Source organism: Hordeum vulgare, chromosome 4H, assembly GCF_904849725.1.
Source record: "Hordeum vulgare subsp. vulgare chromosome 4H, MorexV3_pseudomolecules_assembly, whole genome shotgun sequence".
In the NCBI taxonomy this organism is placed as follows: Eukaryota; Viridiplantae; Streptophyta; class Magnoliopsida; order Poales; family Poaceae; genus Hordeum; species Hordeum vulgare.
This window is the reverse complement of record NC_058521.1, coordinates 152,984,727-153,003,719: the sequence shown is the minus strand read 5'-3', so window position 1 is coordinate 153,003,719 and position 18,993 is coordinate 152,984,727.

Here is an 18,993-nt window from a genome sequence, read left to right as displayed (position 1 = left end):
ACATCATGCTAATGTCATAAAAGCAATTAATTGAATTAAATCTGTTTTTAATCCCTAAATATTGAATAAAACTTTAAAAATTAATATATAATAATTTGTAGCTCACATGAAAATATTTTCAACATGAAAGTTGATCAGCAGAACGAGATGAACCCGGATACGCGGTCCATTCGTGTGTCACGCGTCCCTAGCATAGCAAACGTGGAACTTTTCCATCGTTTTCAGTCTAACTGGTAGTAGCCAGAGACCCGGGAAATATCATCTGATATTTTCCCTACTCGTCTATGACGGATTTTGCCGCATTAGATCATGCCTAGCCTGCATCTTGCCATGTCATGCTCAGTGTTGCACCTGTTGCTATTATTTATTTGTTTCTTCCCCCTCTTCTTACCGGTAGACCCCGAGACAGACGTTGCTGCCGGGTACATCTACGACCGTGCCGACCAGCCCTTTGCAGCACAGCAACAAGGCAAGCAAACCCCCCTTAATCATCCCTATATCGCCTATTCTTTCTTCCTCATGCTTGCATTAGAATTTTGCTACTGTTGAAGTTAGCTCCTATATCTGATGCATAGCCTAATTTTGATAAACTGCTACTTTCAGTACCACACTTTAAACTGTTTAGTATAGGTGGAGCAGTCATCGCCTCTGACCCCGTAGTCCAGTTGCCCTGCTTTGTTTTCAAGTCTCAATCCCTGATCGATGAGCCAGACCCGACACAACACTTACACCCCCCTTAGTTGTGCGATGCTACAGAGATACTATCGGGTACCGAGGGTGACACCTCACGAAGTACTCCTAATGATATCTGTGTAGTACAGCTAGTCGGTCATGGTTATCGAGGGTGATTCCTTTTTCACCATTCCCGACGATGCCTCTGTCGTGCAACCCCTCAAGTGTGGGACCCTCGAGGGTGATTCCTCTAAGTCCACCTTGATGGATACATCGTTGGGAATCCAACGAGGGTGATACATAGGATTCCCCCTGGTGTTTATACAACACAGTTACTTGACCATGTTACTGGGATCTTTGATGAATAGATGTTAGGCGGGTGGATTCCCTCGTGTTTTTGTCGATGACATAATTAAAATGATAATGGATTTGGGTATTTGATCTGGGTTGGTTGGAGGCCTTTTCGCACTAACCGGCTATGCGGGAAGAATTATGGGTAGTCGACGTTGCAGTATCAGCCGAAGCTTTTCAGATGTCAGCAATGGAGCGAGGCGCGCCCGAGTGGTGTCGATATGCATCACTCTTGTATTAAGGGGTCCTAGGACTAACATCGGCCACCCTTGCATCATGGAGGAGCGCAGAGGACAACTGGGCCCATGACCCTTTGTGCTTAGGATTTAGACCGGCGGGCTGGCCTCTCTATTGAGCTTAGGTGGGGCTGCAACGTGTCGATATTCCGAAGCCGGGCATGACCCAGAAAAGTGTGTCTAGCCAGAGTGTTATCGAGCGTGACAGGAAACTTGGTGCACCCCTGTAGGGATGAAAATTAACTATCCGGATAGCCGTGTCCACGGTTACCGGACGACTTGGAGTTGTGCCCTGATCTTATACAACTAGAACTGTTACTTAACTCGAATAGTTGCTCCGGTATTGCTTCCTGGCACGGAGTCGAGGGAGGATCTATGGGCGTGACCTCATATTAATATTGCTGCAACAATATGACTATTAATTGTGGTACCTTGATATACTCTCGTCTATTGCTGCAAGACCCTGAATATGCTAGTCTTCGATAGGAATATACCTTCTCTTTCTATTCTTGCATTGGTGCACTTAGTCCACATATAATCCCTCTTCCTTGATACTGATGCATAATTAGCATAGTTCTGATGTAAGACTTGCGAGTACTTTGGATGAGTACTCATCGTTGCTTTGCTCCCCCTTTGCCCCCTTGATCCGTTGCTGCGACCAGATGATTGAGCCCAGGAGATGGAGTATCCCACCGACGACGACTGCTACCCCGACGGTGCCTAATACTATGTGGAGGCCGCTGAAGACCAGGAGTAGTTAGGAGGTTCCCAGGCAGGAGGCCTCGGCTCGTTCGATCGCTGTATCTTTTGTGCTAGCCTTCTCTAAGGCACCCCATGTTTTATGTCTGTACTCAGATATTTTTTGCTTCCGCTGACTCATGTGTTTATCGAGGTTCTGTATTCTAGACCTCGAGGCTCCTGGCTTGTAATATGAAGCTTGTATGGTTTATTTGTGTCTAGGGTTGTGTTGTGATATCTTCCCGTGAGTTCTTGAGTTTCGTCGTATGCATTTACATGTATGACTAGCGTACAATTAAATCGATAGCGTTACAAGTTGGTATCAGAGCCGACTGCCTGTAGGTAGCCCCCTTTCCAACTCCTTGGCCGAAGTTGAGTCTAGTGTTTGAAAATCTTTACTAACACTGATGATGTGGCTTACTGGCCCACATCTCAATTGGGTGGTATTAGTATCTTTTACTCCTTTTCTATACTCTGCGATCTATTCTCTCTTATCTTTTGGGTTAAAGATTTTACTAACTCTGACATAAGGTTCTCGTAAATATTTCCTCCCGGAGAATTCCGCAATTCCTAGCGATGGCTTGATTCCTCAGAAGACCCCAAGGGTACTCTCCCATGTTCTCAAGAACTAGTGCTCATCGCTATTGCGATTTCCCTTCCTCCGTCAACCCCTATGGATGACTTCATATAAATGTCATCCATACTTTCTTTTCCAATTGATCTTGTTTTATGAGATGCAACGAATTATCTTATCGGGAATTCGTCCGTCATCAGTTGTCATGTGTTTCGAAAGTTCTTCGAATTACTATTCGATCTTTCAGAATCACAGTAGCCTATTGCTTTTAACCTTTCTCACCTGCTTGTGTTATGGTTAAATCCATATGTCTAGCAGCATTCACTAAAATCCTTTGTTATTTCCTGTGATGTTATTGATTCTACCTTTGTGTGAATGCACACAATCATCTGCAGATACTCATGAATTATCTTCCGGCTCAGACGTCCTTCCAGACACAGCTGGTTCTCAACAAATCAACTGTGGTGGTTGTCCATCTAAAAACATTTAGCTTACTTGTATTTGATCGGAGCATCTGATTATGATACACCAACCTGGAAATCCTAATTCCTTTGGTAATTAAGTATAAGTATTTTTTAGATGTTCTATAACCCGATGCATTGCCTCGTATCTCCCTCTAATTGAGTACCAGTACTCACAACAGGTCCTTTGTGGATTGCCAGACCAATTGCTGGGTTATTGTTTGACGGCATCCTTTACATTCCAAAAATTCTCGTGATATTGTTCCCTTGATACATAATGCCATTGGTAAATTGTGTCTTCTCCTTTTGATGAGTTGTATCCTATACCCTTGTCAGCCATGCTCTTCAAGCATGTGTTAATTACTCTTGAAAGTTGTGGTATTTGTTCCTAAGATGCCCCGATGGGTTGAACCTATGCCTTACTAAATCAATATGACCCATAGAGATTTCACGAGTATTACTCTTCTGGTGCTTTGCCAGACAATCTTTGCAAGATACAACCTCATCAAAGGCGAGGAGTAAATGGCACGTGATGCATTGTTGAAGTGGGAGTCGACCTTGAACTTGTGTTCATGCCCATGGAAACGACGTTGATCTTACCATAGAAATTCTCGTATCAATAAACATTCATTTTGTGAATTAGTCTGGTATTTGTGATCTTGTACTTTGCAACCATGGTTCCGACCATGATTGTTCTCCTTTGATCTCATATGTAGAAAAGTTAAAATACTTGTCTTCTTCAGATTAGTATATCGGCCCAAGCCTTAATGTTGATCTACCTCTGAATATATCCCTCGTATCCCGAGAATATCACGGAGCTACATAACTTGGATGAAAATTAACTATTCGGATAGCCGTGTCCACGGTTACAGGACGACTTGGAGTTATGCCCTGATCTTATACAACTACAACTGTTATTTAACTGGAATAGTTGCTCCGAGATAGCTTCCTTGCAGGGAGTCGAGGGAGGATCTCTGGGCGTGACCTAATATTAATATTGCAGCAACAATATGAATATTAATTGTGTTACATTTCTCTACTCTCATATATTGCTGCAAGACCCTGAAGATGCTAGTCTTCGATAGGACTAGGCCTTCTCTCTCTATTCTCGCATTGCTGCAGTCAATCCACATATAACCCCCCTTCCTTGATACTGATGCATAATTAGCATAGTTCTGATGTAATACTTGTGAGTACTTTGGATGAGTACTCACCGTTGCTTTGCTCCCCCTTTGCCCCTTGATCCGTTGCTGCAACCAGATGATGGAGCCCAGGAGACTGAGTATCTCGCCGACGACGACTGCTACCCGTGGCTGCTTCTCGTCGTTCCACCAAAGCGCTGCTGTCCGGCTGGAGCAGCAGCCTTCATGCACAGACGACGACTGCTACGGTGCCTACTACTACGTGGAGGCCGCTGAAGACCTGGAGTAGTTAGGAGGTTCCTAGGCAGGAGGCCTCGCCTCGTTCAATCGTTGTATCTTTTGTGCTAGCCTTCTCTAAGGCACCCCATGTTTTATGTCTGTACTCATATATTTGTTGCTTCCACTGACTCGTGTGTTTATCAAGCTTCTGTATTCTAGCCCTCGAGGCCCCTGGCTTGTAATATGAAGCTTGTATGTTTTATTTGTGTCTATAGTTGTGTTGTGATATCTTCCCGTGAGTACTTGAGTTTGATCGTACGCAACGTGTATGATTAGCGTAGGATTAAATCAAGGGCATCACAAGTTGGTATCAGAGCCGACTTGTAACACCCAGATGCGATCCTATCCTTATTTTCGCATTGGACCTCGACAAGGATAGAAGCGCATCTCGTCGTTTTGCAAGAACAGATATCATTACAAGTACATGTACTGAAAAGATGAGATATATGGAATTGGCTTACACTTGCCACAAGCTACATCAGAGTCACATCAGTACAATACATAAACATCATGAGGAAGAGCAGGGTCCGATTACGGACGAAGACAAACGAGAAAAGAACGACGTCCATCCTAGCTATCCCAGGTTGCCGGCCTGGAACCCACCTTAGATCGATGATTAAGAAGAAGAAGAAACTCCAAATGAAAAATCATCGCGGTCATGTCAAGTAACCTTTACCTGTACCTGCAACTGGTGTTGTAGTAATCTGTGATCCACAGGGGACGCAACAATCTCATTTCCAAAGGTATCAAGACTAGCAAAGCTTAATGGGTGAGGTAAGGTTAAGTGGTGAGGCTGCAGCATGCGACTAAGCATTTATATAGTGGCTAACTTACGATTACAAGAATAAAGAGGGGGAAGATCTACGCATAGTGGACGTGAACTAATGATGATCAAATGAATGATCCTGAACACCTGCTTACGTCAGACATAACCCCACCGTGTCATCGATCGGAGAAGGAGCTCACGAAAGAGATAGTCACGGTTATGCACTCTGTTGGCATATTTTAATTAAGATTACTTCAAGTTATCTAGAACCGGATGTTAAACAAAGATTCCACGTTGTCACATAACCGCGGGCACGACTTTCCGAAAGATTTAACCCTGCAGGGGTGCTCCAACTAGTCCATCACAAACTACCACACGCTGCTACGGAATGACCTCAATCAGGGAAAACCCGTGATCTCCTCAGATCCCTATTGGAATACATGAACCTCAAGTTTAGCTCAAAGCATCCTCGGAATCCCTCGCAAGAGACACTCGATAAAGGTAAAACAAGTCCAGCAAGGCCGCCCGGCGTGTCGACGATCCCGATAGGAGCCGCGTATCTCGTTCTCAAGACACGACGGATGAATAATACGTACGGTGGATGGATAGAAATCCCCCAAGTTGCCCCGGGTGGCCCTACAAGTTGCTCTGTTTTGGACGAGCACCATAAGCACTGGCCCTCCCTGTATTATGTACAATTAGTCCTCGGGTTCATTATGCCCTATGCTTTTCAGTATTAACAATATTATTATGTTGGGAAAATATAGTACCAATGTTGGACCTTTCCAAACAAGCTTTATCCTAAAATTAGAATCTAGGGGGTACCCATAACAACCCCAAGCATGTTAGGAGCGCTCATTTATGGAACATAACACCGGCAGTCGAAACTAAGGGGCAAAGGTGGAACAAAACACAGGCTAGAAAGGCCGAGCCATCCACCTTTTACCAAGTATATAGGTGCATTAAATCAAATAGTATTAATATGGTGATATAACAAGGAACCCATGTTATTATATGGAGGCAACTCCACCTGCAACTAGCAACGCTAACATATGGTTAAGCAAGCGGTAACATAGCCAATCAGTGGTTTGCTAGGTTGTGAACAGGTTGATGGTTTTCATGGCAATGTTGGGAGGCTGATATTTAACAGGTGATAGGCAGCGAGACATAACGTTAGAAACGATAAAACTAGCATGGAAATGATAGTAATGGTATCTGGGGAAATGGTCATCTTGCCTGAGATCCCTCTTGGAAGAAGAATGTCTCCGTGGAGCAGATGAACCGATGTAGTCGAACGGGTCCTCACACTCCGAAGCGGTCGGAACTCTATCGAGACGAAGCAAATCGGAAAGAAGAATCAACACACGATATTCACCACGGCACATGCATGACATGATGCACGACACATATGATGCATGCTCGGTTTCAAATATGCAAGGCATGGCACGACAATTCCCAACAATCAAACACTACACATTAAGTGAAGTTCAATATGTAAGGAGTTCCATATTGACGAAATTCCACATACGAATTATTTAGTTCTATCCCGATCAGGTACATGGCAATATTAATTGTGGTTACACATGGCAAGAGGTGAAGCGTAATTAAGAAATCTATCTAGGCATTTAAAATGAGGTCGGAAACGACATATAACATCTCCGAGATGACCTCATATGTCAATTTATAATTCTGTCCAGATCTGAACGAACATGTTTTAATATTTGTTAAACAGCAAAATAAATTGGGTCACGTGATCATTCGCGTCGTTCCAATCAATTTACACATAGAGACCATCTCCAACGGAGCTACGGTTCAAAAGATACGAACACCACAAGATATGATGCCATGAATGCAATATGTATGCAAATGGCATCCACAACATCCCAAACCAAGAAGGCAGCAACATATTATGAAGCTACAAAACATTCTAAGCAAGTTTCATATAGGACACGATCAAAACGGAGCAACGGTTCAACAAATACAAGCTACACAAGAAATACTCATAATCTGCCAAAATCAGCCACATGGCATTTTCTACACCCCAAGACAACAAGCTACATAAATCCAAAATGCTCAAACAAGGCGAAAGTAGAGGGAAGGATGCACTTCAACAACCTACTAATAACATCTAGCATGGTAGCATGGATCACTAGGAAAAGAACTCACAAAATGGCATCTCACACACAGTTTCAGACCTAGTGAAAGTATTAGTTTTTGACAGTGCAGTTTTCGATCTGAAGGCATATTGACAACAAGAAAACTATATGCTACAGGAAACCAAAAGACTTTAAAATTGATAGCATGCTAGAGAATCTTAAGGGCTACAACTAACTCCATTGGACCAACCTCAAAAGAGCTACAGATCACCAGATAAATTCATGACAAGACAACAACAAAATATAAAAGATTTTAGACTTAGAAATATTTCAGCAACTCCAAATCAGCACTATGTTATAGCATGTTGGCAACAAGCAAACAACACCTAAACATGGATTTCTATTGCAGCCAAAATTACCAGAGGCTAGCCTACACATCCAAGGGCATAAGTTTAGTTGACAACTCATTCATATCATGCACGGAATACATCCCACAAAATAAACGAAAGGGCAACATGGCAAAATATCACGAGCACTAACTTGCTCAAAAGGTAAAAATAAATGCACAGCTAAATTCTATGGATTTTTCTACCCCGAATATATATATAATATGTGGGGTTGCAAAATAAAAATATCGCCACACGTATATGCGAGAATATGTCCTAAACACGATATTACAAACTAGCGATGGAACCTACATGCAAAAATGAAAACAACTACTTTAAAATACATGGAAAAAGGTCCCTAATAACACGAACATTTCATCTATGGGGTTTGAGCAATCCGGACAGGCACAAAATTAAATACGGGATAATCCCCTATTAGGACATCACGCAAATCTAGGCATACGGTGGGTCAAACGACTCCAAACATGCATACAAGTTGCAAAATCATAATCTGCGCGAAATTCTACACGATTTACTTATATAAAACGTCGCAATACGATACACGGTTTAAAAACTACGGGCATTTGAAATTATCTAATATTTCCTGAAAATAATAATTCACAGAATTTTTTTCGTAAAATACTAAGTGGGCCAAAACTGGCTACATGGGCCGAACAGGGGCATGGCGTAGTTTAATTAAACGTCACCGGCGGCGGGGAATAGAGGGCAGGGGAGGTTTACCTCGGGCCTGGCCCGGTTAGAGAGGGGAGGCAGCTGGGCCGAGGCTACTAGCGTTGGCGCTGCCTGGGGCGAGCGAGGCTGAGCCGGTCGGGCGGACAGGCCAAGGGCGCGCGGCCCACGCGCTGGCGCGTGGCCCACCTGGCGAGCTAGCGAGCTCAGCGCCTCGTCATCCTCCCCCTCGCACGACCAGACGATGGAGGCGGCGGCCTGCGGGAACAGGCGGGACCGGCCGGATCCGACGGGAACCGGCGGGATGTGGCGGCGCGGCTTGACCGAAGGGTGCGGCGACGAGGTGCACACGGCGGCGCACCCTAGGGGCGAGGGAGCAGGGAGGCGGTCGTCGTGGAGGAGCTGCTGATTGCCTCGGGCGAGCTCGTGAGCACGGCTCCCTTCGGGCCCAGGCGGGCCTGGCTCGGGCTGGCGGGCCCTTGCGCTGGCAGGAGGCTAGAGAGGACAGAGAGCGGCGGCTGGGTTAATTGGGCATGGGAATCGAGGCAGACGGCTTGGGTTTCCATTAGGGGGAGGTTAGGCGTGTTTAAATAGGAAAGCGTGCTAGGCTAGAGGGTTTTGGGGGGTTTTTCGACCATCCGATTGCGATCGGATGGTCCGATAGGAGATGCGGGTTAGGGTTAGCTGTGTAGATTAGGCTAGGTGGGGATAAGAGAGAAATGGTGCGGCGCGGCAACATGATTTGAAATACCAAAAAACGTCCGACGAATAACCGAATTCGGTGCCGCTATGATCGACCGTTCGGGTACCACACAGACTCCGATTGCGACAAAAATTGGCAGGCGGCCTACCTATACCTAAATAAGACTGCATGTCAAGTTTCGAACCAATCAAAGAAAGTTCTATGCACACTTTTCAAAACAAGGTTTTGACGATGCCGTGGGCGCGTGCGTGTGTGGTCGGGCTCAACATGGGCAACGAGGAGAACGGAGAGAACCGGCAACTTATAATTGATGCAGGTTTGAAAACAGGCGGCAACGGGGTGCCGATGCAATGCAGATGATGCGCATGATGCAATGATGAGTGCGAGAGACAAATACGCCACATGAAGAAAACAGAATAAAGGGCGAATCTTCTGGGGCGTCGGTCTCGGGTTGTCACAACTCTCCTACACTACAAGAGGATCTCGACCCGAGATCCCAGAATGGAAGGGGAAGAGAATGAGAAAGAGCAAAAGGTAAAACTTAGTGGCTTCTTTGACAAAGGAGTGAAAACAAACGTTCCTTGAAGGTTGAAAAGAGATGAAGAATGATATGAGAAACAAGAAAGAATTCACAGAAAATTTTGGCAGCACTTCGGTAGGAAAAGGGGACAAAAATTTGATAAGATAGAAAGAACTTGGGAAGATTCACAACAAACTAACTACATTGAACAAGGGAACACCATGAACTTGATAGAACAAGAAGATAGATTGAAGAGATCAACATCTCAAAGCCTCTATTAGAAAGAATAGCAACTAGCTCTTGGCCATAAAAGAAAGAAGAAGAAATTGAGAACTACTACCACAAGAATCTTGAAGAACACCTGAGAATGGATTGAAACCTTGATGAACCACCATGAAGGACATCCGTATACAGATGAATGATGCAAAGATATGAAGGTAGAAAAGAATAAGATTATGACCTTGCCAAGATTTAGATGAAGCTTCACAAAGAGATACTTAAGGGAACTTGGAACTCCGGAAAAGAAAGCTAAGTACATGGGATAAAGAATTGATATGACGAGCCAGTACGGAAGAAGAATTGGGATCACTTTGATGCAACAAGAATAAGAATTATGTTATGTCTATCCTTCATCAAGTTAAATTGATGACAAGTAGCGAATTAAACATACCACTTATTCTTCTTGAAAAGGTTGTAGAGAGAAAGATAGAGCGCAAACTGAAGAAGTCTTCAACGAAGCACCGGTGAGAATGCAAGCGAAATGGATACCAAGAATGCATGGAGACATATGAGAATGAAAAGATCATGATCCACCTGAGAGAAAACTGGAACAAGGCACCGGAATAATTTATAAACGAACGAAAAATACAACAGTTGAGAAGAATTGAGGATAAAAGCTGAAACTTGAGAAAGAAGAACCTTCTGAAATGATGGCCTTTGGAGGATCAAGAATGAAAACAACTCAGAAATGCACCAGATAGCAACAAAGGGATTACTCATGATTGGAACAATTAAAGATGATGCCACAAAGCTGAAATGACAAGACAATGGACCAAGACTTGAGAGAAACACTCCTTCGGTCTTCCAAGCTGAAAATGATGAGGAGAACACCACCAACAATAACTAAGAAATTCCGGAATAATAACAAGGAAAAGTTGAGCCAATGACGAAAATAAATTTGAAGCAATCTTGAAGAAGGAATATGACTGATGAAATTCATACTTACGTCATAGTTGAAAGAATTAGAGATCTCCGGGAAAAGATTAGAAGATCCAGGAAAGATCCTGGGAAAAGCCTGTGGGTTATGGACCCACTCAAAAGAAACCACCGTTGAAAAGATTGCTCAAAAGAGAGATATTGCACCGGTACAAATGAAAACTAGATGAGGTGAGGCCCTCGAAATAATTGAAAGAATTGAAAAGAAGAACCTTCTGAGATAACTTCAATGCTCCGGATAGAATAGAGATAAATCAATAAACAAGATAGGCTGATAAGAATTTCCAACACAGGAAAGAATTTAAAAGATGAAAAGGAAATGATGACACAGATAACTGAATTGAATTCACCGGAAAAGACCACAAGAATGAATAAAGATGAACATGAAGCTGCTGAGAATCTTCAAAATGAATCACCGGATACGAGAGAAAAGAAAAGATAACGGAAGCAACAACGAAATGAAATGCACCAGGATGATAATCTAATCACTTAAGATAAGGGCGGGAGGGCGGGAAAAACAAAGACAACTTGGGACAGACAAGATGAACTCCGGAAGAAAAGAGAGATTGATCTTGAAAAATTGGAGAGGATAGAATTCACTTGAAGAGAAGCACACCGGTTGAAAAGAATTGACATAACAACTCCGGTTGACAAGAATTGATAAGACAATTGATTGAGAAAAAGAATTTGCATTCCCATAAAACATGAGAACACCTCTTGGAAGGAGATGAATTCACCACTTGACATCGTAGCAACTCGAATTACCATATTCCAACAAAACAAAGGATGAGTCTTGCAAATTAGCCAGAACAAACTCATGAGAGAGATTCCGTCTGATATTTTTGTGGACAGGATCGCACGGGCTCGATCCTTACAGTAGCCATCCTGTGCAAGGCAGTGCACATGACATACAAAGCGTCCCCGAGTCGTAGCAAGCTACAAGGACTCTTTAAGACACAACGAGAACCGATGTAAGTCGACCATGAACAAACAAATCCACTAGATGTCGAACCCCAACCTAACATCATGCATTTGTTGGAAGATTGTCCTATAAGTAACTACTTGAATTCCCACCTAAGAACTCCTGAAATTTTTGGTCATGCAATCTGGTCCACGGATACAAGGAGTAATATTTTACTCAACTCCTATCCTAACCCGTCCAGTGTATCACATCTGTCAACACATAACCAGAATCTCGGAACTCCTATACTAACCAGACAATCGTAATCACAACGATACTAAGTATGGTTATACATCCGGAACTCTGCACCAGTATTGGGAAGCCGGACTGCTCTGCCACTACTAGTATTGAAGAAATTTCGAACACCCTTCGTTCTGAGATAATAAGAAATCTGAATGATAGTGATGTGCTCAAGAATCCCTGGAAGAAATCAAGTCAGATAGGAGGCACCCGACAGAAATCTGTCACATCGACATCATATAGATTCCAAAAATATCCGCGTGATCCTAAAAAAATGAGTGAGAAGAGGAGTAGAATTAAAATTATTACGTCAACATTCCTCACAAGAGAATAGAAGAGGAGAAAAAAGAATCCTACTCTTCGATATATAACTAGACTCAAAGTAGTTTTTACTAGACTCAACTCGGCCAAGTTCGATCAATCAATGGGGCTCCTAGGTCGGTACTGCTCTGATACCAACTTGTAACGCCCAAATGCGATCCTATCCTTATTTTGGTGCGAGGGCCTCGTCAGGGATAGAAGCGCATCTCGTTGTTTCGCAAGAATGGATATTGTTACAAGTACATGTACTAAAAAGATGAGATATATGGAATTGGCTTGCACTCGCCACAAGCAACATCAGAGTCACATTAGTACAATACATAAACATCATGTGGAAGAGCAGGGTCCGACTACGGACGAAAACAAACGAGAAAATAACGACGTCCATCTTTGCTATACCAGGCTGCCGGCCTAGAACCCACCCTAGATCGATGAAGAAGAAGAAGAAGAAACTCCAAATGAACAATCATCGCGCTCACGTCAAAGTAACCTTTAACTATACCTGCAACTGGTGTTGTAGTAGTCATTGAGCCACAGGGGACTCAACAATCTCATTTCCAAAGGTATCAAGATAAGCAAAGCTTAATGGGTGAGGTAAAGTTAAGTGGTGAGGCTGCAGTAAGCGACCAAGCATTTATTTAGTGGCTAACTTACGATTACAAGAATAAAGAGGGGGAAGATCTACGCATAGCGGACGTGAACTACTGATGATCAAATGAATGATCCTGAACACCTGCTTACGTCAGACATAAGCCCACCGTGTCCTCGATCAGAGAAGGAGCTCATGAAAGAGACAGTCACGGTTACGCACTCAGTTGGCATATTTTAATTAAGATTACTTCAAGTTATCTAGAACCGGATATTAAACAAAGTTTCCACATTGCCACATATCCGCGGGCACGACTTTCCGAAAGATTTAACCCTGCAGGGGTGCTCCAACTAGTCCATCACAAACTACCACACGCTGCGACGGAATGACCTCGATTAGGGAAAATCCATGATCTCCTCGAATCCCTATTGGAAAACCTCAACCTCAAGTTTAGTTCAAAGCATCCTCGGAATCCCTCGCACGAGACGCTCGATAAAGGTAAAACAAGTCAAGCAAGGCCGCCCAGCGTGTCGACGATCCCGATAGGAGCCGCGTATCTCGTTCTCAGGACACGACGGATGAGCCGTACGTACGATGGCTGGATAGAAATCCCCCGAGTTGCCCCGGGTGGCCCCGCAAGTGGCTCTATTTTGGACCAGTACCATCAGCATTGGCCCTCCCTGTATTATGTAGAATTACTCCTCGGGTTCATGACGACCTATGCTTTTCAGTATTAACAATATTATTATGTTAGGCAAATATAATACCAATGTTAGGCCTTGCCAGACGAGATTTATCCTAAAATGAGAAACTAGGGGGTCCCCCTAACAACCCCAAACATGTTAGGAGCGCTCATTTATGGAACATAACACCGGTAGCCGAAACTAAGGGGGCAAAGGTGGAACAAAACACCAGGCTAGAAAGGCCAAGCCTTCCACCTTTTACCAAGTATATAGGTGCATTAAATCAAATAGTATTAATATGGTGATATAACAAGGAACCCATATTATCACATGGAGGCAACTGCACCTACAACTAGCAACGCTAACATATGGTTAAGCAAGCGGTAACATAGCCAATCAGTGGTTTGCTAGGTTGTGAACAGGTTGAAGGTTTTCATGGCAATGTTGGGAGGCTGATATTTAACAGGTGGTAGGCAGCGAGACATAATGATAGAAACGACAAAAATAGCATTGCAATGATAGTAATGGTATCTGGGGAAATGGTCATCTTGCCTGAGATCCCGCTTGGAAGAAGAATATCTCCGTGAAGCAGACGAACCGATGTAGTCGAACGGGTCCTCACACTCCGAAGCGGTCGGAACTCTATCGAGATGAAGCAAACCAGAAACAAGAATCAACACACGATATTCACCATGGCACATGCATGACATGATGCACAACACATATGATGGATGCTCGGTTTCAAATATGCAAGGCATGGCACGACAATTCCCAACAATCAAACACTACACATTAAGTGAAGTTCAATATGCAAGGAGTCGCATAATGACGAAACTCCACATACATATTATTTAGTTCTAACCCGACCAGGTACACGACAATATTAATTGTGGTTAAACATGGCAAGAGGTGAAGCGTAATTAAGCTATCTATCTAGGCATTTTAAATGAGGTCGGAAACGACATATAGCATCTCTGAGATGACCTCATAGGTCAATTTATAATTCTGTCCAGATCTGAACTAACACGTTTTAATATTTGTTAAATAGCAAAATAAATAGTTTCACGTGATTCTACATGTCGTTCCAATCAATTTACATCGCAAGATATGATGCCATGAATTGAATATGTATGCAAATGGCATCCACAACATCCCAAACCAAGAAGGCAACAACATATTATGAAGATACACAAGATTCTAAGCAAGTTTCACATAGGACACGATCAAAACGGAGCAACGGTTCAGCAAATACAAGCTACACAAGAAATACTCATAATCTGCCAAAATCAGCCACATGGCATTTTCTACACCCCAAGACAACAAGCTACATAAATCCAGAATGGTCAAACAAGGCATGAGACAGTAGAGGGCAAGATGCACTTCAACAACCTACTAATAACATCTATCATGGTAGCATGGATCACTAGGGAAAGAACTCACAAAATGGCATCTCACACAAAGTTTCAGACTTAGTGAAAGTATCAGTTTTTGACAGTGCAGTTTTTGATCTGAAGGCATATTGACATCAGCAAAACTATATGCTACGGGACACCAAAAGACTTGAAAATTTACAGTATTCTAGAGAATCTTAAGGGCTACAACTAACGCCATTGCACGAACCTCAAAAGAGCTATAGATCAGCGGATTAACTCATGACAAGACAACAACAAAATATAGCATGTTGGCAACAAGCAAAGATCACCTAAACATGGATTTCTATTGCAACCAAAATTACCAGAGGCTAGCTTACACATCCAAGGGCATATCTCTAGTTGAAAACTCATTCATATCATGCACAGAATAAATCCCACAAAATAAATAAAGGGGCAACAAGGCAAAATATCACGCGCACTAACTTGGTCAAAAGCTAAAACTAAATGCACATCTAAATTCTACGAATTTTTCTACCCCGAAAGCATATATAATATGTGGGGTTGAAATATAAAAATATCGCCACACGTATATGCGAAAATATGTCCTAAACACGATATTACAAACTAGCGATGGAACCTAGATACAAAAATGCAAACAATAACTCTAAAATACATGGCAAAACGTCCCTAATAACACGAACATTTCATCTATGGGGTTTGAGCAATCCGGACACGCACAAAATTAAATACAGGATAATCCCCTATTAGGACAGCATGCAAATCTAGGCATACAGTGGGTCAAATCACTGCAAACATGGATGCAAGTTGTAAAATCATAATCTACGCAAAATTCAGCACGAGTTACATATATAAAATGTTGCGATCCGATACACGCTTTAAAAGCTACAGTCATTTGAAATTATCTAATATTTCCTGAAAATAATAATTCACAGAAAAAATTCCTAAAATACTAAGCGGGCCAAAACTGGCTACATGGGCCGAACAGGGGCATGGCGCAGTTTAATCAAACGTCGCCGACTACGGGGAATTGAGGGCTGGGGAGGTTTATCTTGGGCATGGCCCGGTTGGAGAGGGGAGGCAACTGGGCCGAGGCTGCTAGCGCTGGCGCTGCCTGGGGCGAGCGAGGCTGGGCCGGTCAGGCGGACGGGCCGAGGGCGCGCGACCCAGTTGCTGGCGGGTGGCCCACCTGGCGAGCCAGAGGAGGGAGGTGGCGGCCGGCGGGATCTGGCGGCGCGGCTTGACCAGAGGGCGCGGCGACGCGCCGTAGGGGCGACGAAGCACAGAGGCGGTCGTCCTGGAGGAGCTGCTGCCTTCCTCGGGCGAGCTCGCGAGCGCGGCTCCCTTCGGGCCCAGGCGGGCCTGGCTCGGGCCAGCGGGCCCTGGCGCTGGCAGGAGGCTGGAGAGGAGAGAGATCGACAGCTGGGGTAGGTGGGCGCGGGAATCGAGGCAGAAGGCTAGGGTTTCCATTAAGGGCAGGTTAGGGGTGTTTAAATAGGAAAGGTTGCTAGGTTAGTGGGTTTTGGGGGGGGGGGTCGACCCTCCGTTCGCGATCGGACGGTTCGATCGGAGAGGCGGGTTAGGGTTAGCTGTGTAGAGTAGGCTAGGTGGGGATAAGAGGGAAATGGTGCGGCGCAGCAACGCGATTTAAAATACCGAAAAACATGCGACGAATAACCGAATTTGGCGCCGCTACGGTCGACCGTTCGCGTACGAGACGGACTCCGATTGCAACGAAAATTGGCAGGCGGCCTACCTATACCTAAATAAGACCGTTTGTAGAGTTTCAACCCACTCAGGGAATGTTTTATACACACTTTTAAAAACAAGGTTTTGACGATGTCGCGGGCGTGTGCGTGTGTGGTCTGGCTCAACACGGGCAACGACGAGAACGGAGAGAACCGGCAACTAATAACGGATGCAGGTTTGAAAACTGGTGGCAACGGGGTACCGATGCAATGGAGATGATGCGCATCATGCGATGATGAGTGCGACAGACAAATACACCACATGACAAAAACGGAATAAAGGGGGAATCTTCTGAGGCATCGGTCTCGGGCTGTCACACGACTGCGTGTAGGTAGGCCCCTTTCCAACTCCTTGGCCGAAGTTGAGTCTAGTAGTTGATGTTGTGGCTTACGGGCCCACATCTCAATTGGGTGGTATTAGTATCTTTTACTCCTTTTCTATACTCTGGGCTCTATTCTCTCTTCTCTTTTGGGTTAAAGATTTTACTAACTCTAACATAAGGTTCTTGTAAATATTTCCTCCCGGAGAATCCCGCAATTCCATACGATGGCTTGATTCCTCAGAAGACCCTGAGGGTACTCTCCGATGTTCTCTCAAGAACTAGTGCTCATCGCTATTGCGATTTCCCTTCCTCTGTCAACCCCTATGGACGACTTCATATAAATGTCGTCCATACTTTATTTTCCAATTGCTCTTGTTTTACGAGATGAAACAAATTATCTTATCGGGAATTCGTCCGTCATCAGTTGTCATGGGTTTCGAAAGTTCTCAGAATTAGTATTCGATCTTTTGGAATCCCCAGTAGCCTATTGCTTTTGACCTTTCTCACCTGCTTGTGTTATGGTTAAATCCATATGTCTAGCAGCATTCACTAAAATCCTTTGTGATTTCATGTGATATTATTGATTCTACCTTTGTGTGAATGCAGACAATCATCTGCAGATACTCATGAATTATCTTCCGGCTCAAACATCCTTCCAGATAGAGCTGGTTCTCGACAAATCAACTATGGTGGTTGTCCATCTAAATCCATTCAGCTTACTTGTATTTGATCGGAGCATCTGATTATGATACACCAACCTGGAAATCCTAATTCCTTTGGTAATTAAGTATCAATATTTATCAGATGTTCTATAACCCGATGCATTGCATCGTATCTCCCTCTAATTGAGTACCGATACTCACATCGGGTCCTTTGTGGATTGCCAGACCCATTGTTGGGTTATTATCCGACGACATCCTTTACATTCCAAAAATTCTTGTGATATTGTTCCCTTGATACATAATGCCATTGGTAAATTGTGTCTTCTCCTTCTGATGAATTGTATCCTATACCCTTGTCAGCCATGCTCTTCAAGCATGTGTTAATTACTCTTGAAATTTGTGGTATTTGTTCCTAAGATGCCCTGATGGGTTGAACCTATGCCTTACTAAATCAATATGACCCGAAGAGATTTCACGAGTATTACTCTTCTGGTGCTTTGCCACATAATCTTTCCAAGACACAACCTCATCAAAGGCGAGGAGTAAATGGCACGTGATGTATTGATGAAGTGGGAGTCGACCTTGAACTTGTGTTCATGCCCATGGAAACGATGTTGATCTTACCATAGAAGCTTCCCGTATCAATAAACATTCATTTTGTGAATTAGTCTGGAATCTGTGATCTTGTACTTTGCAACCGTGGTTCCAACCATGATTGTTCTCCTTTGATATCATATGTAGACAAGTTAAAATACTTGTCTTATTTAGATCAGTACATCGGCCCAAGACTTAATGTTGATCTACCTATGAATATTATCCCTCGTATCACGAGAATATCACGGAGCTACATAACTTCTTGTGAGCTCCTCATCAACTACGATATTTCGTTAATTTCAGTTTCCTCATGTTCTGTGTTGTTGGACACGCAAGGACTCCGATTACCGAATGGCGTACGCTTTGCGATTTCACAACTCTTAATAATCTTCCTTGCCTATGAGTTGTACTCAATCATGTCTTTCCAAGCTGTTAGACTACTTCATCATCGTCATGCTAAAGCTTGACCATGCTAAATATGTCTTTCATCTATCGTACACATTTCCAACAGTGTACTGAGTTTGCATCGAGCTTTCCACATCATGTTGGTTGTATAGAAAGTCAATTTTGATTCTGAGCTAGCAGTCTTAACTGTGTTTCCCACATCCTTTCGCTTGATCATTCCCTTGCTTGATGTCGTCGCTGACCGATT